The sequence below is a fragment of the Plecotus auritus genome, assembly GCF_963455305.1.
Source record: "Plecotus auritus genome assembly, chromosome: 8".
Lineage (NCBI taxonomy): Eukaryota > Metazoa > Chordata > Mammalia > Chiroptera > Vespertilionidae > Plecotus > Plecotus auritus.
Window position 1 is genome coordinate 11,771,387 of NC_137782.1, and position 23,190 is coordinate 11,794,576.

A 23,190-nucleotide genomic window follows, 5' to 3' on the forward strand; every position below is an offset into this window, starting at 1 on the left:
CCTAGGAACCTCAGAGGATCATGGCCCTGCCAACACCTTGACTTCAGCCTCCAGCCTTCAGAACTGTGACAGAATCAATTTCTGGCCCTGACTGGTGTGGCTCAGTGGATAGAGCATCGGCCTGCAGACTGAAGGGTTCCAGGTTCGATGCCGGTCAAGGGCATGTACCTTGGTTGCAGGCATGTCCCCAATAGGAGGTGTGCAGGAGGCAGCTGAACGATGTTTCTCTCCCATCGATGTTTCTAACTCTCTATCCTTCTCCCTTCCTCTCTGTAAAAAATCAATAAAATATATTTTAAAAAAAAGAATCAATTTCTGTTGTTCTAAGCCACCGAGACTGTCATTTGTTACAGCAGCCACAGATAACTAATACACACGTGTGAGAGGATCCACCACAGGCCCCCAGCTGTGTGACCCTTCCCTGGGCCTTGGTTTTCTTTTCCGTAACATTTTAGAATTTGGGGCAGATAGCTCCTTCTAGACCTGACTTCCAACCGCAGGTTCTCTTCCCTACTAAGCATCTGGAGGATATGGGAGGTGGCGGTGGGAGGGGACACACTCAGGGAAGGATGGGGACAGGCACAGGGAGGTCCCCCTCTGCCCACGCGGTGCTGAGGACTGGTGTAGACACAGTCTGGGGAAAGACCACCTTGATAAAAAGTCGGTCAAGCTCATCTTGGCAAGCTTGCATCCTACCCCACCACTCAGGACAGGGTGCAGAAAAAAGAGCAAAGATTCCTGGGGAGATTCTCTCACAGGACTGAGGTTTTCCATGTTTCAGATTTGCACCAAAATAACAAGAAAGCCTGGAGGGGGAGAGGCTAGCAGGGGTCCTCAAACTACGGCCCGCGGGCCACATGCGGCCCGCCGAGGACATTTATCCGGCCCGCCAGGTGCCGCTGCCTGTCCTGCTTAGCAGCTGACGCGTACCGGGCCCGCAGTGCGCATAGGCATTTGTTCATAGTTGTTTTTTTTTTAAACTATAGTCCGGCCCTCCAACGGTCTGAGGGACAGTGAACTGGCCCCCTGTTTAAAAAGTTTGAGGACCCCTGGAGAGGAAGAAGGTGCAGAAGAGAGAGAACTGTAAGAGGCCAGACCGGAGATTACGTGGGCTTACACCCGGGTGCAGGCAGAGGGACAAAGACAAGAAGATGTGCGAGAGCTGGGCAGGCAGCAGGAGGACACGTCAGTGAGCGTGCCGTGGGAGGGGCAGAGGATGCTGGACTGGCCCGGGCGGCGGGTGGATAGAAGAGAGGCACAGGGCGAGGTTCAGGTTGGGGCTTGCAGGACTAGTCAGGTGACGGGAAGGTGAACCAAGCGGGGGGTGTGAAAAGGGATCATGAGCTGGATTAGGAGTGCCTGAGGTCAAGGTGAGGCGGGTGGGGACTGGACGAGGACTGGTGTGGAGAACAGATGGGACAGTCAGCGGCACTAAAACGATGGCCAGGGCCACTGGGAGAGGTGAAAGAGCCCAGGAGGAGGGCAAGCAGAGAAGGGCTAGGGCTAGGACCCTGGGAAACCCCCACCTTTGCCACAGAGAACAGGACCTGTGGGAAGATGTGGGGAGCAAGAAAAGCATGGCAGAGAGAGGCAAGTGGTTGTGGGAGCCAAAGGTAGCTAGAGTTGGGGTGAGGGCGGGGGGAGCGTTTGTGGGAGAGGCCACCAAGAGCACAAAAGCAGAATGTCTGAGGAGTCAGCACACAAGAAGGCCTTGGTAAGTTTAGGATCATGTCATTGCTCCCCCAAAAGCAGTGAGGTCTTTGAAGACTTGCTCACTTCTGAGCTCACCAAGGAGACACATAAGTGGTTAATAAGGATGGACAGAAGAAAGATACAGAATGACCCAATATTTAATCTTTGTTTCCCACTGTCAAATGCAGCCAGGCCTTCTCACCAACGCCTTCACAGATACCGAGGACACCCCCACGGTAAAAGACTGAAGAGATTGTTTACATTGAAGTATTCCTTTTTTGGGGACACAATTAGAGAGAATAACTAAGTCAGGTAGGTATTTGGTGAAATACAAAAAAATACGTATCAGACTCTGAAATGCTTTATTTTTATATAACCCAGATGCTAACGAAAAATTAAAGCTACGTTGTCTTAAATATGTCATATTTCCTGTGAATAAAAAGAAAAATAGGGCTAGAACTGGACTCATAGATATTTGGAGGTGAGAACGACATCCAAGTTTATGTAGTTGCAGCCTCTTATTTTACTGGTGAGAAAAGTCCCTGGAAAGTTGGCCGGCTTGCCCGAAGTCACATCATTGATTAGTAGCAAAGGCAGGACTGAAGCCCAGGCCTCCCCTTGGGCCTTCTCCTGCAGCACAAGCCAAATCCGGGCTTACCTAACTCAGATTCTGTTCAAAACACTGTGATGCCCAGTAGTGTGGGAGGTCCAATTATAGGAAAAATTAGGACCATCCAATGGAGTTTCTTATATTGTTTTTAAAACTGGCTCAATTCAGTTTTCTATCACTCAGAGCAGCACGCAGCATGTTGCAGGCTGTGTGGACTGTGTAGGTTGTGCAGTTATGCTCTGAATGGGGGTGGGGGTGTACCTGGATGAGGGACCCCGGAAGGGCTGAAGCTCACCTGTGTGCCACTCAACAGGTGCTGCACTTAGGAAAGAGCTGTGTCTTCGAGGGAAGGGGCGCCTCTCCTAACTCTCCCAAAGGCCACGTTGGAGATGGACCACTGGTGGGTTAGTACCTCTCTGGAGCTAATTTAATTTGTTCCAAGCCTCCAAGTCCAGGTAGGGATAAATAATTTATTTTTAACTGGAAAATTAAGGCCTTAACCTATAAAGTTTGGCCTAACTAAAATGAAAAAAAGATGATAAATACATCAACAGAAAAATGGGCAAAGAGCATGAGAAGTACATTTCTAAAGGAAGACATATAAACAACTTATAAATTCCTCCCAAATCTTCAAGTTCACCAGTAATCAAAGAACCGTAAAGGAAAACGAGATATAATTTTATACTCATCAAATTTGGAAGAGTGGAAAGGGTATGACAACTATCTTCTCTAGGGCGATTTGGCTCAAGTACCAAAAAAATTCATTGAATGCATACATAATTTAGGAATCAAGAAAATAACTAAAGATGTCTTTAAAGGGAAAATAAGAGCAGCCCTAGCCACTTTGGCTCAGTGGATAGTGTTGGCCCACGGACTGAAGAGTCCCCGGTTTGATTCTGGTCAAGGGCACGTACCTAGGGTGCATGCTCGATTCCCAGCCCCAGTTGGGGCGCATAAGGGAGGCAACCAATCCATACGTCTCTCTCACATAGATGTTTCCTTCTCTCTGTCTCTCCCCCTTCCTTCCACTCTCTCTAAACATCAATGGAAAAATATCCTCAGATGAGGGTTAACAACCACCACCACCACAAAATTAAGAGCAGAGGCCACACCCCACAGCCCTTAGCTCTTGGAGTCAACATAAGTAACAAATACTACAACACAAACAAGGGTTAACCCAAAGGCAAAAACATTTGCAAGTTGTTACGTATTGTTCTTTTTTCCCAACTCAGCTCTAAAGAGTCATGAGGTTGAGGCAGGAAAAAGAAAGCATGAAAAAGGGGCGTGTGAAACAGAGGGCGCATCATTGAGCAGCAGGAACTCTCAGTGACTGCGTCATCTGCCCAAATGCTCTGTCCCTTGGAAATGGGAATGGCAGGCAATGCCCCTTAGCGAAGTCTCGGGGAGCCTCTCAGAGCTGAAGCAGAGCAGATTATATCTCCTGCATGTTCCCCCCTCCAAGGAACAGGATGCAAATCCCACAGCTTCATGTCTCAGAAGTGTGGACTCTTCAAAGTAAGCCTTGGAGGGTTGGCTGCCTGCCATGTCTGCAGGGGAGCCAGTGTTGGCATCCTTGGGGGTGTCCAGACTATGTTCCCAGGCCCCACCCCAACCTCACATATGGGCTTCAACAAGGCTACACACTGGCACTCCTCAATTTCTCCCTATGGATGAAAGGGGCCACATGCTGACCTGACAAGCTCAGGGGAGGCCTGCATGACAGTCTTGCAAACTCAGAGACCCAAAGTCACCACAAAGGATGGTCTGAAATTAAACTTTAACTAAACGCAGTTATGGTGGGCAGTTACACCCTAGGCCAGTATCTTCACTGACAAGGTCAACCTTTACCTTAACTGAGCCTATCTGTCTTTTTGCATCTATGATAACATACCCTTGAAATGTCTGGGTAACTTGTAACTTCCCTTTTTCTGGAGCCCCTGGGGCACAACCAAATGTGGTGGGCGCCTGGACAGATGCCACAAATTCCTTATCATGTTAATTGTTCTTGCACCCACCTAAGTATGTGTCCATCATTTTACTTTTTATCCAATCACAAGGGTTTCCTCTGCTTTGCTTTATCCCACCTCCTTAATCTATCACCAATGAATTTCATGTAACCCACCTATGTCCCTCCTTTGATTGCAATGTATAAATACAAACGTAACCTGCCATGCTCCAGAGCATTATCTCAATTCATATGTCACAGTTTGGCTCAAATAAACTCACAAAAATTCTTTACAGGTTTCAATGTTTTATTTTTACGTTAACATCCCCAAGACTGTGTTATCCTGGATTTCTGTTCCGCTTTCTATGCACCCCTTTATTTCAACAAGGTCCATTTTCCTGTACTAATATAGCCTTCAAATGCTGTTGACACTCCAAATAGATGCACCGCTATCATCCTGCATCTTGGTCGGGCCCTGGCATAGGAAGATGTTTTGGGTTGGATACATGTGGCAACAAGTCATTCCTGCTGCTCCGTGAGCCCTGCCTCATGCACAGACCCCACGCTTCCAAGGGAAACTGTGGAGAATACAGGACATACACATGGCACAAACAGGGGAGGTGGTCTCCGTCCCCCAAACACGTGCCTCTGTCCTTCCTATCCTTTCTAACTCACTCTCGGAACCACTGGTGACCTTGTGGGGTGATGGAAATGAGCATGATTTTGATGTTGGCAAAACCCCTCAGTCTGTGTGGGTAAGATTCATGCTTTATAATGTATATAAATTACACTCCAGTAAAATACTGTTACTATAAAGATGGAAAAGACATTGATGGCTACAGGAAGCATGGCCTGCAAACCTAATGGCACAGAGCCAAGTGCCTGACCTCGGAGGTTTTTAGAGATGGGGAGCTGGGGGAGAGCGGGGAAGGCGGCACCGTCAAAGGTCTGAGCGAATAACACAAGAGCAGGGTCAGGACTCGCCCCGCTCTGGAAGCACCTGGGCCTCTGAGCCACTGGGCATTATTACCACCTCCAGCACTGGTCCTCCAGTGAGGACACTGTTACCACCACTAGCACCGGTACTCCCACCCCCACCACCATTATCACTGCTACTGCTCACTAACCTGCTAGCCGGAGGCCATGCGGTAAACAGTGTCCCTGTGCCAAGAGCACCCAGCACACGCAGGCAGGTCAATGTAACTGAATGGGCCTCAGAGGGGAGCCTGAGGCAGGAGAGCAGGCAGGTGTGGCAGGAGGCCTTTCTGCTGGAGGCCCCCAGGGACTGCACAGAATCAACACCATCCCCCCTGGGGCTTCCTTTACACCCCAAGCCAGGCATTAGGCCCCGAGGGGTCGTCCCCTAAAGGTTTTCTAATCCCCATCCCCTTCCTTTTTGTTCCTATAGATGCGTTACACCATCCATATTACATCACTCACTGCCAGCTGTCAGGACCCCCAAGGCCAGCTCCTGATGGGCCCCCCATCCTCACCCAGCCTCCGCCCCTAGGGTCCAGGACCCAGCCCCATACAGCCTCAGGAAGCCATCAGTTTGTCTTCGGCAGAGGGTGCAGGCTCCACCTCACACTCAGGGGTCCCAGACCTGCCTCCTGCTTCCTGGAACCCACACTTCGTTCTGGCACCTCTCTCCTCATGGCCTCTCAGATGCCAAGTCACACAGGAGGTCATCTGAGAGAAGAACGGTGATACCCTCTCCCTCCTAAAAACGCCCCTCTCCACCCAACTCCAAAACACCCCACCCTGCAGGGCCCACTGCACCCACCTCAGACACAGGCCTCCCCTGCTTTGGCCCACACTGACCTCCCCTTTCCCTAAATGTCACCAGCATTGCCAAAGCTCGACCTCTGCCATTTGTCATACCTTCCCCTGCATGGAATCTTAACCCCTTCCTGTCTGCCACCTTTCCTCCCAGAGACAGGTGCTGACTCCTTCCTGGAACCAGGCACATATCGAGGGCTCAATGAACACTGTAGGGTGGATTTGCACTCTGGCTTTCAAGCCCCCACAAGCAGCAATAAGAAAGAAACGAGGTCAAGTTGTTGCTGGCTGCCTGACCCCAGGGAGCAAACCAGCCACTTGCTCTGCTCCATTTTTGCCAACACAGAAAGCATTCCCTCCCCTGGCCGCCCCTCTCCGTTCCTCTCTGTTCCTCCGATCTGCTTCCCTCAGAGGAAGTGCCAGTGGTCAGAGAAATGCCAGAGAGTCTGCAGGCACCAGCGAGAGGGGCGTCTGCAGATCCAACCCAGGCACAGCAGCAGAAAAGAAATGGGAAGAAAAGCTCTTGGAACATGGAGAATAGAGCGGGCAGGGCCAAAATAAAACCCCAGACCCAAGGTGTTGGCAAGAATTACTCTTGCAAATACAAAGATCAAAGTGTAATTCTGGACACAGGGCTGATAAGTTACACAATTCATACCCAAATGTGGTAGATCTCAGGATCTTTACAAAAAATCCCAAACACCTAATTCAGTGATCAGCCGCCGTACTGTGAAAACAGATTACTGCCACCTCACCTTCTCTTGCTGTGAAATGGGAAATTTATGAAAATACATATTGGAGAGCTGGTGCTGGCATAAGGCTGTAGAGGGAATGCGGAATGACCGGGCCAAGGCACACAACTCATTGGTAAATGGAAAAAGTCAGCTTTAAGGCAGGACTGCCGAAGAATCGCGTTTCTGGGGCAATTCAAGAGGGTGTCGTAGATGAAAAGAGGCTCTGATGCTTTCAGCAAGCGGGTTACTTGCTTTCCAATTCCTTCATGAATCCATGTACCACTGAGGCCTCCTGGGGACCTGTTGTCCACTGAGGGTCAGGCCAGACCTCTGAAACCCAGGGGATGGAGGGGGTGGGGTGTCAGGAAACAGTGAACAGAGAGACCAGCCTGCAGGAGAGCAGAAACCCTAAGGAAGAAACCCCCATGATGGGAGAAGCAACCTGGCACTGGGACAGACAGAACCTGAGGATCCAGGCAAACCACAGCCAATTCCTGGAAATAAAATCCCCAGTCAGAGAGGGTCCCCAAAATGTAGGTCAAGATCAAAAACTCAATTTTTCAGATAGTGACATCCTTGCACCAATGGGTCAGAGAGTCAAAATTTGTCCCGTTTGGGCCCAATTTCAGAACTCACAGAAGGTGATGCATGTAAAGTAAGATGGAACAGCAGGCCCCAAGGATGCTATTCCTAAAGGCTGGTGGTCTGCACAAGGCACCTAAGAGAGAATTTCTCAGTGGCCTCCATCTCCTTCCTGTGACACAAAATTCTAATGAGCAGAAATCACAATTTTGACAGAAATACTCCCGGAGTGGGGTAAGCAGGCCCCTGAGACCACCCTGTCCCTTGTTCTAACTCTTGTTCATGAGGTAGACTTGTGTCTTGGCCTCTTGAGGAGAGGCCCCCACCCACACACCCCACAGGGCCCCTGAGCAAGCATCCTGCCAGAGACAACAGCCAGGGTAACCTCACACTCTGGCTTTCTGGTAAACTGGCTACCTCTTTTGTTTTTTAACATATATGTTTTAAAAATCAGCCCTTTAATCATTTTGTGTGGTTTCTGTTTGTTTTGTTAATCCTCACCTGAGGATATTTTCCCATTGATTTTTAGAGAGAGTGGAAAGGAGGGGAAGAGACAGAAACATTGATATGAGAGAGGCACTTCGATTGGTTGCCTCCCGCAAGCACCCTGACTGTGGTCGGGGATCTAGCCTGCAACCGAGGTACATGCCCTTGACCAGAATTGAACCCAGGACCCTTCAGTCCATGGGCCGACTCTCTATCCACTGAGCTAAACCAGCTAGTGCATGGCTACCTCTTGAATGATTGGATAAATTTGACCCTGTAACAATACAAACCTATAGCACAACTCTGACCTAGCCAGCAGACAGGGGCCAAGCAACCAGCCCTCTTCTTTCTCGGTAGATAGATGGAGAGATAAACGGATGGATGGATGGATGGACGGACGGGTAGTTCGGTGGATGGGTGGACTAATGGATGGACTGCCACTTTAGTGGCAGCCAGATACCTTGTAGAAGCCTGCATTTATTCATTCAGTAAACACTGTTCAGAAGGATGAGGGGCTCAAAGATGACCATGCCCAGGCAAACTTACAACTGGCTCAGCAGCCAGAAACACAGGTGGGAAAAGGTAAGTTCTTATGGGGTTTCTTGAGCCACATACAGCTCCTCCCCTGAAGGAACTGAATACCCCCATCTAGGGAGACAAAGGAACACATAAGAAGGCCTGAGTAAGCAGAGGTCCACGTGGGAAGGAATCCTGGGAGTTAGGGACAAGGGCCTGGGCTGTAGTACGGAGGCCTCTGTCAAGCAGCAGAAATGCCCATTACTTCAGGGCAGGCTGGCAGGTGTGTGTGTGTGTGTGTGTGTGTGTGTGTGTGTGTGTGTGAGAGAGAGAGAGAGAGAGAGAGAGAGAGAGAGAGAGAGAGAGAGAGAAAGAGAGAGAGAGAGAGATGCTGGAGGAAGGGAGGAGAAAGTTAAAAGTTATTTTTCAGTAGGAATGATACGTGATTTTTTTAAATATATAATTTAATTAATTTCAGAGAGGAAGGGAGAGGGAGAGAGCTAGAAACATCAATAATGAGAGAGAATCATTGATCAGTTGCCTCCTGCACATCCCCCACTGGGGATAGAGCCCACAACCCAGGCATGTGTCCTGACCGGGAATTGAACCATGACCTCCTGGTTCATAGGTCAAAGCTCAACCACCGAGCCACACCGGCCAGGCAAAGAGACATGATTTTGAAAAAGGACAATTTGATGGGGAAGAACAGTCTTTTCAAGGAGCCACGCTGCAACAGCTGGCTGTCTGCATGCGGAAGGACGAAGCTGGGCCCCTACAAGATTGTTTATTCCGGATGCGGCCTTGACACCACCTGCTCAAAAACCCGAGCCCTGTCCACATCCCGGTCCTGAGGCAGGGCCACATATCAGATTCCACTTCGCCCCAACTCCCTGCCTCAGGATGAGGCAGCATTTTTCTAGTCACAGCTGCTGTGTTTCCTCTCACGTCTCTAACCTCCAGAGGGTTGGACTGAGCCCTCCAGGCCAGTCTGCCATGGTCAGCACCACACTAGGCCACGGGGGCCTGGGCAGGCCTGTGTCCCCCTGGGTCAATGTGGGGAACAGCAGCCTCACAGGTGCCCCTCTGCTCTGATTAGCCCTGCAATGGCATCCCCTGAGCAGTTACCACCCTTTCCCTCCAGCAGTTCCCCTCCAACGGTCTCCGGAGGCTCCGTACGCAGGCTCACTCTGGTGGTCTGCGGCGTAACGTGCTCTAAGGTCACACACTCCACCAGAGCGGTTCTCAAGGCTCCCAGAATAATTAGCAATTTCAACCTTTTAGAATATTAGCCCCTCGATGGAGACCAAAGACAAGCCCTGAAGTCCCCAAACCGCAAGCTTACAAAGCAGAGCAGGAAATTAGAGTCTAAATACAAGGATTTTCAAAGGTGCATGTGAGACCGAATCCCACCCATGTCCTTCTCGTTTTTGTTTGTTTGTGTCGCACACAAATCCTGCACTTGGGCCTCCACAGGACCAGGGCTCTTTTTTTTGTTGTTTTTAAATACATTTTTATTGATTTCAGAGAGGAAGAGAGAGGGAGAGACATCAATGACGAGAGAGAATCATTGATCGGCTGCCTCCTGCACACCCGCACTGGGGATCCAGCCCACACTTGGGCATGCGCCCTGACCAGGAATCAAACATGACCTCCTGGTTCATAGGTCCACGCTCAACCATTGAGCCATGCCGGCCAGACACCACTGAGTTTTATTGGAGACTCAGGGTCAGCAATTATATGGTGATGCCTCATCTGGGATGGTGAATGTGCAGAAGAGAACATTCTTCATTCAGAGGTGACTTTTTGCCTGCTTGTCCTAGTGTTTGTGTTGGCTGAAGTAAAGATCGTATAGAAAGGGGACTTGGAAAGGGAGAGGAGAGGCGAGTGAGGCCCTAGGATGAGGATGTGGGCGAGATGGGGTGGGGGTGGGGGGTCAGAGGTCCTCAGATGAACAGAAAGGCCCATCTTATAAAAGGGCCCCCAGGTACCACTAGGCTCAGCCCCCACAATGACTGCACAATGCTATGTCCTTTTGGTTGCCCAGTAAAAGTGGCCAGGCTGGAGGAGAAGGGAGGACACAGACAGCATTAAGTGCTTCCCTCCCGGGCTGGCAGCTGGCCGGCAAAGCCCCAAAGGCCACATGTCTGTCCTTCCAAAAGCCAGCGCCGCCTGAGCACAAGTGACAGCACCCCCACCGCTGCCAGAGGCAGGCCCGCCGCTCAGCGCTCTCTCCACCAGGGCCACCCGCAGCCCTGGGTGCCAGCGTGCAGGTGCTGCCAGCCACAAGCCAAATTGTTTCTCAGCAAGTTCCCTCGGAGGCCGACTGTTCCACAGGGCACCTTTCTCCTGCCCAGGGCCCACCTGGCATGCCCTGAGCCTTCCACAAATATTTGTTGTTGGCTCCCCAGGGTGAAAACGCAAGATTGGGACTGGGCAAAGCACTCTCATTCACAAGCCCCGACTTCCACAGTTTACCTTGGAAAGAGAAGAGGGCTTACCAGTAAGTGGCCGCTGTCCTTTATTTACTCCAGACAACCAGGGCTTGGGGCTGTGGCCACAACCCAGGGCAGACATGTGCAAACAGCCTCTCTAAACACGCAATAAAAATCTGGGCAGGAGCTCTTGTGACGGTCCTGGACTGGGGCAGAGAATGTCCCTAGAGAGTGGAGCCTGATCTAGAGGCTGGGCCTCCACGTATCATCCTGCCCTCGGTGGGGTGAGGAGGTGTCTGGGGAGGGGGTGCATGGATAAACCAAAGGTGCCTCTGTCTGCTGCTTGGTGGAGGTTCTTACACCAGAACTCTCTGTTCTGCTCAGAGGGCCTCGCTGCAATCCTACGGCATCATTTTTAACCCTCCTGCCTCAAAGGCAAAGTGAAAATTAATCTAATTAAAGCTGACAGTGTTCACAGTAAAGAAAATTCTGGTATTTTGCCAAACGCCTCTCCCCTGCCAGCTTTGTGGGTAAAGGGCACTGGGTTTGGAGCCTGGCGGGCCCAAGCTGGAGTCCTGGCTCCGTCACTCAGCTGTGTCACCACGGGGACATCTGCCAAAGGGGCAAGAGTGTCACTTGCCTTACAGACGGCCACAAGGATATGAGAGAAGTGGGAAAGGCTGCGAGTCCCTGGTGGACACTAAGCGCTTAGCCAGCTAGCCCCTCACGCCTCGCAGACTCGAGCCCTACCTGCCAACCCAACTGGGGGCCTGCAGAGGCACCTCAGGAAGAGCCGACGTTCCTCCTGCACCTCCAGATTCTGCCCCCAAGAACCCTGGCAGTGGTGTCTGGGGGTGGGGGCTCCAGGGAGGGAGAATCCAAAACCCTGCCACTTCCAACTGCCAACCTGTTTCACAGCTATTACTGCCTTCTCTCATTTGGACCTGGCAGCCGCTCTGCGAGGCAGGCAGGTGACTGGTTGGTATTTCCATTATCCTCAATTTAGAGATTCAGAGAGGGAGTGCGTGTGGGGCTAGGTCACACAGGAAGTTACCCCAAGAGCTGGGTCTCAGCCAGTCCAGTGTTCTGTCTAGTAAGACAGCTAACGTTTATCAAGTACCTGGGTATTCTACCACATTCTCTACGGGGATGGAATAGTGTCCATACTTCCCGGTGTGTGACCGGATGTTCAGAGGGCAGCAGGAGTGACCTGATGCCTGTTCCAGGTCTAAGCCTGAGGAAGGCCTGGTAGCAGTAGCTTTTGTGCTGTGAGGAAAGCCAGCCACCTTGAAACAAGGCCAACTACACTGCGACCACCATGTTGAAAAGAAGCCCAAGCTAACCACATAGAGAACAGGGCCTCCCAGGAGGATTCCCTCTCCCTCTTCCCCTCTCCCCTCTCTCTCTAATGGTTCTGTTGCTCTGAAGAACCTGCCTAATCCAGGCTCCTTGAGGATAGGAGCCAAATATGATTTGCTTTTGACCCCTCAGTCTGCTCAGACTATTAGGGGCCGAAGACTGGAAAGCACCCAAATGTCCAGAAATGGAGAGTGGGTGAATAAACTAGTATATAGCCATACGGCAGAATAGCCTATTCTTAGAAGAAAACAAGGAGGCTCACGATGCACTGATGCAGAGGAGAGCTACGGAATACCCCGTCAGGTGAAAGGAGGAATTATAACATCAGCCCTTCAATACGATCCCTTCAACGCAAGAAACGGGAAACTGATCTCAGTTCCTCCTGCAGAACGAGGGTGTGATGGCCGGTACTCCAGCAACCACCCTGGACCATGCAGTGTCCTTGAGGTTCCTGGAGTCAAGTGGCCACATGCAGAAGATGGTGGAGCAACGAAAAAGATGGAAGTGGACTAGGTCCCATGGAACCAGCACACCAGCTCTGGCCAACCCAGGCCTCTTTTATGCATGAGAAACATAATCTGTCTAAATCATTTCTGGTCTCTGTTACAAACCAATACACAGGGGTTGTTCCTTGGACTTGGCTGATACCCCTTAAAGAGCAAAGGCTGCCAAGCTCTGAAGAGATCTGCATTGGCATGAAGGGGCACAGAGAGCCACAGCCCAGGAAACCACCAGACAGCTTCGCGTGCAGGGCAAGGCTGTCCAAACCTCAAGGCAGAATCAGAGGACAAGACCTCCTGCCTGGATGCTAACGAGGGGTCTGAATGAGCTCTCAGAGCCCCATGTATGGGGGGGAGGTGTCCACCCAGCACTCTGGTCCCACCAGCCCAAACAAAGTGCACCTCAAAATCCTGGGACAAGGTCTGCTGACTCACCTCCACCTGTGTGGCCTTCACACTCTGGGCCCTGCTCAACTCTCCAGCTCCATTCCTCACCTCCCTCCACTCTCCTCCAAGGCTGTGTCCTCAGAGGTACCCGAAAGGCCCCCACCCATGCGCATTCTCACCACCAGGTTTCTGCATACAATGTTCCTTCTGCCTTAGACACTCCTTTCCCTCCTCTTGGCCAGATTGAGTCCCCTACATCCTTTGGTTCAGCCCTCAACTTAGTCAACACTTCCAGGAGGAGCCTTTCTGATTCCTCGAGCTGGACCAGCCCCTCAGGGACTCCCACGGTGCCCTGGGCTTCTCCCTTCCCTCGCGTGACAGTGTCTGTCTCCTCCACTAGTCTGTGCGACCCTCGGAACAGGGAGTTTTAGAACTGCTCTTGAAGGCCTTCTTCCCCAAGGAGACTGCGTGTGGCCCGCAGGACACAGCACAATTTCCAACGCGCAGTAGGTTCTTAGCGTTACCAGTGGAAAGACAGGACTCAGACTCTACAGCCCAACCAGCAACAGGCTTAATTAAACCCCCCTTTCCTCTGCCCTGCAGGACAGGTGCTCTTCCTCCCATAACTGTTGTCTTTACACCGAGAATCATGATGTTCTCCCTTGCAAACGGATCAGTCACACGTGCTTTTCCCGTTAATACTCACTCTCCCCTCGAAGGGGTGGGTGAGGGCCTCCTTCTGTCCCCGCTTCTTCCCCACTTACAGGAAGGACCAGAAGTTAGTCAATCGACTTGGCCACGTCTGCAGCTCTGGTAAGAGTAATCTGCTTGCAGGCTGAAATCGCTAACATGAGGTTTGGACAACGCTCACTGTTCTTCTGTCGATGCCTCCTTGACCTCTAAACTGACCGGGGACCACATGACTGCCTCCAAAGGATACTGGAGGTCAAGCATGACTAGGTTGGGTTGCTGCCGGCAAAGACCCAATGCTGGCTCCTAGGACAGCAGGAAAGCTGCCGCAGCCCCAGGCAGGGCCCGGGCGGTCAGGGCTTCCCTCCCCCAAGAGCGGTCAGATCCTGGCGCACAATTACTTGGAGCAGACGGTGCTGGAGACCCATGGGTGCCTCGGCTGCTTTAATTGTCAACTGTGGTTGTGTGAACTGAACTCTGGAGGAGGAAGGTTCAGCAAAATTTTAATTACAGGCTGTCTCTCCTGCTTGTAATGGCTAGGCTCTGAGGACGCAGTACTTTAATCACATGGTGTTAAATCAGATCACTTTTTAAGTATACTGGTAAGGTTAGGTATTTAAAGGAAACCTGCTATGAAATCTTTTAAAAAGCAAGTTAATGGAACTTTTTGGAAGTTCAGGGTTTTCGTTTGTTTATGAAGTTTATATTGAAGTGAATCTAACCTGGGTTTGCTGGGTGCACTCGCTACATCATTCCCTCGGCTATGTTCTCCTTGCCACGTTTCTCCGAGGTGCCCATCTCCCCACGTCGAGTCTATGACGGCTCCTGGGCGTTTTACAGCCCTCACCCCCTTTTCCTCCAGGAAAGTGCCTTTCTACTCAAAATTGTGCCTCACTGGAAATTCTGAAAGAATGGGTTAGGGGTTAATTGTGCACACCCCTCCCCAATTCATGCGTTGAAGTCCTGACTCCCAGTACCACTGCATTTCAAGACAGTACCTTTAAAGAGGTGACTAAGGGAAAATGAGATCACCAGGGTGGGCCCTCACCCAATAGGGCTGGTCTCCTTATAAGAAGAGGCGATTAGGACACAGGTATACACAGAAAAAAGACGGTGTGAGGACCCAGGGAGAAGACGGCCATCGACAAGTCGAGGAGAGAGGCCTCAGGAGAAACCAAACCCGCCGACACCTTGATCTTGGATGTCTAAACTCCAGAACTGTGGGAAAATGAATCTGCTGTTAAGTCCCCCAGTCTGAGGCACTTTGTCAGGGCCGCCTGAGCAGACTAACACAGGAGAGCCGGCCAGTGCCCTGGTGAGCTGTGTGACTGGGGCCAGGGCTCTGGCTCTAGCTGGGGGTCCCACAGCTTCCTTCCTGGGGGGGCTAGGGGTGTAAGGATTAAATGCACATGAGGAGCAGCATGTCTGTGGGCTCACCTTCCCCCCTCCTTGGCTCTCTCTCGTGTGGGCGATGTCATTTACCCACAAGGGAAGGAGACTTCTCTCTCACGTCTTGCTGTTTCCCGGGTACAGAAAGCCAGAGTGAGACGGGATCCGGACACCGACAGCCTGGGTTGTCTTCTCAACACGTTACCTTTTCTTTTTCTTTAAAGCACTGTCACGGCCCAACCGGTGTGGCTCAGAGGCTGAGCGTCGACCTATGAACCAAGAGGTCATGGTTCAATTCCCGGTCAGGGCACATGTCCAGGCTCAATCCCCAGTGGGAGGTTTGCAGGAGGCAGCAGATCAATGATTCTCTCTCATCATTGATGTTTCTATCTATCTCTCCCACACTTTCTTCTCTGAAATCAATATAAATATATTTAAAACACTGTCATGTATATTCTTAAAGTTAAGACTCACAACAAATCTGTGAAACAGCCAGGATTAGAAATCTTATTTTCATTTTAGAGATGAGGTAAACTGAGGCTCAGAAAGAGTGAGTGATTTTTTTTTTTTTGTGACCCATGACTTTTTAGATAGGACCCAGGTTCTGTGAGCTCACATTCATCTGCTCCCAGCTCCCCCCTGCCATCCCCCATCACTGACACCCCAAACACTCAGAAGCACCACATTTACCAGGCTACTCCTCTGCTACAAAACTTTCAATGGCTCCCAGGTGGGGCCACATCAAGCCCCCACTGGCCTGCACTCGCCCTGCCCTTCTAACCTCTTGCCCCCCATCTGCAACTCCATTGTGACAGACCAGTCACCCAGCTCGATGGACACACACCATGCTCACCGAGAACACCTTCTCCACTTCTTTCTGACTAGCCTAGGAGCCACCTCCTCCAGGAAGCCTTCCCTGACTGATCTGAGTTCTTTCCACAGTGCTCTTAGGCCCAGTCACATGAGATGACTCTAAACAGACTTGCCCTCATTTTGTTTGCAAATTGCTTAACCAGGTTAGTCAGTCCCCAGGACAGGGAGCACATCTTCCTGCCAGCCCCGTGTACCCAGGGCACAAAGAAAATACTCAGTAACACTTGTTGGTCTGTCAGAAAACCAGTCATGGATAAGTTACCCCCGCAATGTAAACATGTTCAGAAATACCTATTTACAAGCTCAACTCTGCAAACAGAATCTCATTCTTCTCTGACTTCTGCCACGATTCAAGAGTGCTGGGTGTCCACCCTGGCTGACTGGCCTCAGGTGACACTGTTTCAGCTTCCCTCTGTCCTTGGGCACCCCAACTACCCCCACCATCTCTGCCTGTACTCACCAGCTTCATGACCCTGAAACAAGGCCTCCGTGAACTCCAGGAGTTACCATTTAAAGCGCGGGGGTCTTCCTTTAAGGATGTCCTCTTGTTCTAAGAGGCACTTTGTCAGGGCCGCCTGAGCAGACTAACACAGGTGACTAAGGGAAAATGAGATCACCAGGGTGGGCCCTCACCCAATTTTTGTCTTTTATTCACTTGCCATATTCCCAGCTCCAAGAAAAAAGGCTGGTATGTAGAAGCTACTCAAAAATACCTGTTGAGTAATTTTGTTGGCTAATTGAGACTACTAGCTTTCAGCCAGGCCTTGAGCTAGGCGGGCCGCTGGCAGTGTGAGTACCATAAGCCAAAGAGGAGTGTCCGGAGGTGCTGTCCTTCAGGCCTAATTCCAGCATTTCTTATCCTTCCAAAGTCCCTCTCCTGTCATCCCCCAGAGGTTTCCTCCGCCTCTCCAAAGCTATCATTTCCTTCTGAGGCAACAACGAACTGGAACTCCGACCCCAAAGGGAACTGCCTCTCGAAGAGGCACTCGAGGAAGAGGCTGGCACCAGAAACCACGGCTGCAGTCCCCTCCAAAACGGAGCAGCGGAATGAGGTGCTGCCAACACACCATGGGAGGGAGGTCCCTGGCTGCATCGTGTTGGACACCCCTCTGCCCCCAACCCTTCGGAAGGCAAATCCCCACATACAGGGAGCCCACCTTGGCCATGAAACTATCAACTCCCCCTCTAAGCGCCTCCCTGGAGGTGCTGGCCAGTCTCAACGAGGCTCACAGCTGCACCCCCAGCAGCTAGCCCGGGGCTTGGCATATTATAGTACATACTGGCTGAGTGAATGAATGCACTCCCCCTTCCTTTACTCACCAATACTTCCCCTGCTGACTGTTTTATTCCTTTGTGTGTGTGTCTACACTTGGTGGTGCTGGGAGGGGAGTGAGGCAGGGCTGGGAGCCGGCATGTCCTGTGGCTGTAGCCTCGGTCTGTAAAATGGGCTGGCAACACTGGCTGTGAGTTTAAAAGCCCGCAGAGCACACCAAGGTCCCCGACTGAAGGCTCAGCTCTATAAGCGGCCTCATGTCCGCCCTTGACCTCCTGCACTGTGTGTCTCCTGGTCCAATCCTCCATTAGGAGGCTGGATTGGACCAGGAGACACACAGTGCGGGACAGCCACGAGGTCACACACTCGGGCCAACCTTCCCACCAGGTACGATGTTTACCAGGTTTTATCTGCATTTCTGGATGGTGTACCAGAGCCACGTGATCTGCCTGTACCCCACAGTGTCCAGCACATACTGGGAGAAAAACCATCTACGAAGACCCCTTCTAAGAGCTCACATGTACTGTCCCCAGACACTGTCCTAACCACATGCAACAACTCACTTCAGCCTCACAGTGGCCCCATGAACCAGGCACTATTGTTACCCCATTTTACAGAACTAAAGCACAAGGCATGTCCCTGGTGTCCGTGGCTGGTTCTGTGTGGTGGCAGAAAGGACACAAGAGCTTGTATGCATGCATATAAGCACAACCAATGGACACAAGACACTGGGGGGGTGGGATGAGGGCATGCAACAAGGGGTAGGGGATGCTGGGGGAAGGTTAATGGGGGGGGGAAGGAGATATATGTACTACTATGGAGATATATGTACTACATATAAGGAGATATATGTACTACATATTTTATATGTAATACTTTAAACAATAAAAAAAAGAAAAGAAAAAAAAGAAAGGACCCGAGAGGGTGAGGGAGAGGATGTGGCCTCTGGTCCCAGTGTCAGCTGTGAAGTCCTGCGTGAGACTTAATCTCTTGGAGTATCTTTGTGAAGCGGCCATAATATCAAGACCTGCCTACCCCCCATTTGAGGCATGAGCGCACGTGGCTAACTCATAAAATACGACACATGTGAGTGGCAGCTGGTGTTATTTAAGGATAGGGCAATCCTGGCGATTTCTCAGCTGTTTCCTTTAGGAGAAGGGAAGGGGGAAGCGCTGGAGAGCTGGGAAACACCACCGAAAACCAGACACTCGCTCAGAAGAGTTGCTAATGAAGGCAGTGATGCAACAGAGCTGCGAGCTTGGTGTTCACGGGGAAACAGTGGTGATGTTGGCAATAAACAGAACTTGAAACTAATAAAAACCAAGTTAAGCACAGCTGGTGTGGCTCAGCAGCTGAGCATCGACGCAGGAATCAAGAGGTCACCAGTTGGATTCCCGGTCAGGGCAAATGCCCAGGTTTCGGGCTCAATCTCCAGTAGGGTGTGTGCAGGAGGCAGCTGATCGATGATGTTCCTCTCTCATCGATGTTTCTCTCTCTCTATCCCCTTCCCTTCCTCTCTCTAAAAATCAGTAAAAACATATTAAAAAACAACAACACAAAACAAAGTTATTGTACAAAACTAACATAACTGCAAATCAACCAATTGCTATAAAAGGGGGAAAGGGATACGATACGCACAAATTCATACAGTATTCAAGTGAAGAGGTCGATTGATACAGGAGTCTTCCCTTCACATATATTTTAATGCAATAATGCCGCCGCCCTATTTTCAATAACATTTTTTAAGTTGTTAAAAACACAAGCACACACACTAATAAGGTATCTCCAATGAGAACCAAGCTTTTCTTTTCCACCGTGTCCTCCCCAGATGAAACAGCTTCGTTTCATTCAAGTACCTGCTGTTTCTAATATAGTATTAGATGAATGAGGCCAATATTCCTCCAGGATGAGATAGAGGGGAGCCAGGCTTTGGGGCCTCCACTGAGGCCTGTGGAGGGGGCCAAATGTAGCACATGGAGCCGCCCCAGGAACTGGCCTGTACCCACTGCCCCACCCAGCAGGACCTCCATCCCCACACGGGCAGTCTCACGCCCAGGCCTGAAAAGGCCCCCCACCCCATCCACTTGCATTCCAGGTGGCAGGCAAAGCATTTGGGGAAAGAAAGGATACCTCCCACTCCCACAAAATCCCATTTTGCTTGGGGACCTTCTGGCCTCTGGAACACCTGATGATCAACTCTGGTCATGCTTCAAACAGACAGGACCGCAGGGAGAGTGGAAACAGGAGGGAGCCCGTCAGAAAAGCTGGCTCCTGAGAACAAGGGGGACCCCAATTTGGATATAGGGAGAACCAAGAGTGGTCTGAAAGCAGCCAAGAAGAAATGGGAGTTTTTAAAAGCCCACCTGGCCAGTGTGGCCCAATGGTTGAGTGTTGACCTATGAACCAGGAGGTCATGGTTCCATTCCCAGTCAAGGCACATGCCTAGGTTGCGGGCTTGATCCCCACTGTGGGGCATGCAGGAGGCAGCCAATCAATGATTCTCTCTCATCACTGATATTTCTATCTCCCTCTCCCTCTCCCTTCCTCTCTGAAATCAACAAAATATTTTTTTTTTAAAGAGCCTCCCCCAACAACTGAAAATCTCCTGAATTCTGGTTGTCAAGAAGATTCTTTCACTACTTTAGGGGTGAGGAGCGGGGGAGGCTGGGGAACAGTGTGCTGCTGGCTGGGAGAAGGGGTAGGGCCTGGGAATCCAGGCAGGAGGGGAACCCTGGTGGTGGAGGGGTCCCAAGACACACTGAGGCAGGCAGGACACAGACCTAGAAAGGAAGAGACAGCACAAACCTCAGAACAGGAGACCCTTCTGCACCTACAGGCCAGAAGGGGAACGGGGGGGGGGGGGTGCCTAGGAATCAGGAGTCCTCTTAAATCACTAATGTGAATAGGTACCATGGTGGACAGCAGCCAAAACACCAAGGAACAAACTCCCCCAAGGTCCCAGTCACCTTCAAACCACCACCAAGATCAAGGTCAGCTTTCCACTGGCAGTAAAAATGAGTCACGCTCCCCTCCCCTGCTCCTAGGAGTGGTTCAGCCCCAAGGGGAGAGGAAGGCTGAATCACATCCCCTAAGACTCCCCCTTATGAGAAAGAGGGGCTCAGTCAAGACAGCTAATCTGCGTACAGGGAAGACCCTAGAGCCCAGCCCCTCTTTGCAGCCCCAGGCTCCCACCTCCTCAACAAATGCTGCCTAATCTCTGGACTCCAGGGGCTGATTTTGGGTTATTGGTAGGAGGGAGCAGGGAAGGTGACATTGAGTGTGGGAAGTCAGCCCTGGCTGAAGTTTATGGCTCAATTCTGAGATAAATCACTCTGGCCCAGGGAACTGGCTCCAAATAGATGTACAGGTTTTAATATTTGTTTGGGGCATTGCAATTAATCGAAAGGTGCCTCTTCCAGTTACTGTTCTGAAATGTGGACCTTGGACTCCAAGCACTCACTTTTATTGGCATAATTATGATCATTTAGAAATGGTATTTGTCTGGAGTCCTTATTCCCCGGGAACAATGCTCTCTGTAATTCCAGGCCTGCTTGAGTTCCCAACAGCCAGGACCAATTCCTCTTGTAGAAATTAAACAAGCTAAAGTCCCCTCTACAAGCGTGGGACCCTACTAATTTGCTAACCTTCCATCCTCCACAGTTTGTTATAGTTCTGAAGGCCCTGGGGAAGAGGAGATGAGGGGAAGATGGTGACCACCCCAGATCAGTTCCAGTCAGCCACCTCGTCCACCCAATTTCACCTCAGGCCACCAGTGAGTGGCAGCATGAAGCAATGGGTAAGAACTCAGGAGCCAGACTGCTGAGTTCAAATGTTGCCTTTCCCACTTAGGAGCTGTGTGATCTTAGGCAAGTTACTTAACCTCTCTGTTTACTGTCTTAATTTTCTCTTCTCTAAAATGAGGATAATAAAATAATGCCCAACTTACTCTGCTAAGTGAAATAAGTCAAACAGAAAAAGACAAATGCCCTATGATCACTTATATGTGGTATCTAAAGAACAAAATAAAACAAAATAGAAACAGACTCACAGATACAGAGAACAGACTAACGGCTGTTAGAGGGGAGTGGGGTTATGACAATAGATGAAAAAGGTGAACGGATTAAGAAGAACAAATTGGTAGTTAAAAACAGTCATGGGGATATAAAGTACAGCTTAAGGAACATAGTCAATAATATTGTAATAACTATGTGTGGTGCCAAGTGGGTAATGGAAATATCAGGGACCATTTTGTAAAGTATATGCTTGTCTAACCACCTGAAACTAATACAAAATAATATTGACTGTATACTGTAATCGAAAAATTAAAAAATAATAATAAAGATAACACCCACCTCACAAGGTTTTATAAGGATTACATCAGTGAGTAATTTTAAAGCACTTAGTACAGTGCCTGGCACATTGTTAAGTGTGAAAAGAACTGATTTTTTGGTGAACAAAAATGTTCAAGTTCTCTGAGGAAGAACTTTGTGGCTAAAATGAAGCTTCTAGAGTAGGGGGTCATAAGCTTTCTGTAAAGTGCCAGAGAGTAAACATTCTAGACTTTGTGGGCCACACTTTCTCTGCTGAGATAAGCCAAAGGCAACCGTGGAAATACACAAACCAACAGGCAGGCTGTGTTCCAGCAAGAGTCATTCAGGAAAGCATGTTGGGTCTGCGGACCACAGTTTGCAGACCCTTAGACTAGACCTAATTTCCTATTTTACAGATGAAGAAACAGAGCAGGGAGTTATCTGACATCACTGGACCCCAGGTCCCTGCCCTCCTAGGCCAGGGCACGTTCTCCAATCAGGAGCCCCAGAAAGGGAACGAGACATAGTCGGCACTGTCAGCACACGTGCTCCCACCGCGTTCCGCCAGTTGAAGACACCCTGAAAAAGTGTGACCCCGAGGCCAGCGCTTTCCATCTACAATACCAACCCTGGGCTCCCTGCAGCTGGCACAGGGGCACAGGTGTCTCCTGGCTCATCTCCGTAGCGCCCCCAGCAGCCAGCATAAGGTCTTGCCACAGTGGAGTTGCTCTAAGAAGGTCAATAACTGAGGATGCCCTGCAGGGAAGAAGATGCTCAGGAGACGGCCAAGGGCAAGACTTGTGTATTTCAGCCAACTCTGGGAGTGACTGGTTAAATGACAAGGGGAAGCCACTTGTCAAACAATTAAAATATAGAAGTGACATCATACAAAGCATTTACTATGACTGAGTTCCCATGATACACATCCCATCCCTCCACAAAAGACCGCAAGTAGCAAATAAAATGTGAGCTTCGTGAAGGTCTGTGAGAAGGGACGATACTCCCTTTCGGTGACACCAGTTCTTATGGCCCTAAAATAGCTGACACCCCTCCCACAGGAAGCAGGGTCTCCATCCCTTCCCTTCAATGTATTGAATCTGGACTCGGAATATGGACATGACACTGAGCCAGTTTCCAGGACAAGCCTTTAAGGAATCGGCAGCTTCTCCTTCCTGTTTCTTGGGACATTCACTTTCAGAACCCAGCCACCATGCTTTGAGGAAGCCCAAGAAGCCCCGTGGAGAAGCCCATGATCTGTGCTCTTCAAGTTCAATCATTTGCACAGGTCACAAAGCTATCTGCTTCCACAGGTAACATGGAAAAATATTCTTTTGTTACAAATTTGGCAGATGTGGTGAGAATGTAGGCTCCAGATTTAACATTCTGTTATATAAATAAAGGACTGTAATAATGTCATTTATAGTAAGAAATTTATCTTTGGCTGTTCCTGGCACTGAGCTCCTAAAACCCTTGGATTCTATAAGAACTATAAAGGTGCCTTGATATTCATACCCCTTCCCACCAGGGTTTATGTTAATAAGACGACTTTTGGAAAGCACCTAAGGATGCTGCAGCTGGTTGCCAGGGGAACCGACCATGTGATGGAAAGGTTGGAACTTTCAGTCCCACCCCT

The 23,190-nt window shown here is 50.2% G+C and overlaps 1 protein-coding gene and 1 long non-coding RNA gene across 9 annotated transcripts in view; both read right to left on the reverse strand.

The window, feature by feature from the left end:
• CTIF (cap binding complex dependent translation initiation factor) overlaps nucleotides 1-23,190 on the reverse strand; it is a 236,832-nt gene that overhangs the window by 195,622 nt on the left and 18,020 nt on the right. The window lies entirely within an intron of this gene.
• Nucleotides 15,673-18,900, reverse strand: LOC308255974. The gene is made up of 3 exons (XR_013961394.1): nucleotides 18,106-18,900; nucleotides 16,608-18,058; nucleotides 15,673-16,549 (listed from the first exon to the last, which is right to left on the reverse strand). It is a non-coding gene; the product is annotated as an uncharacterized lncRNA (long non-coding RNA).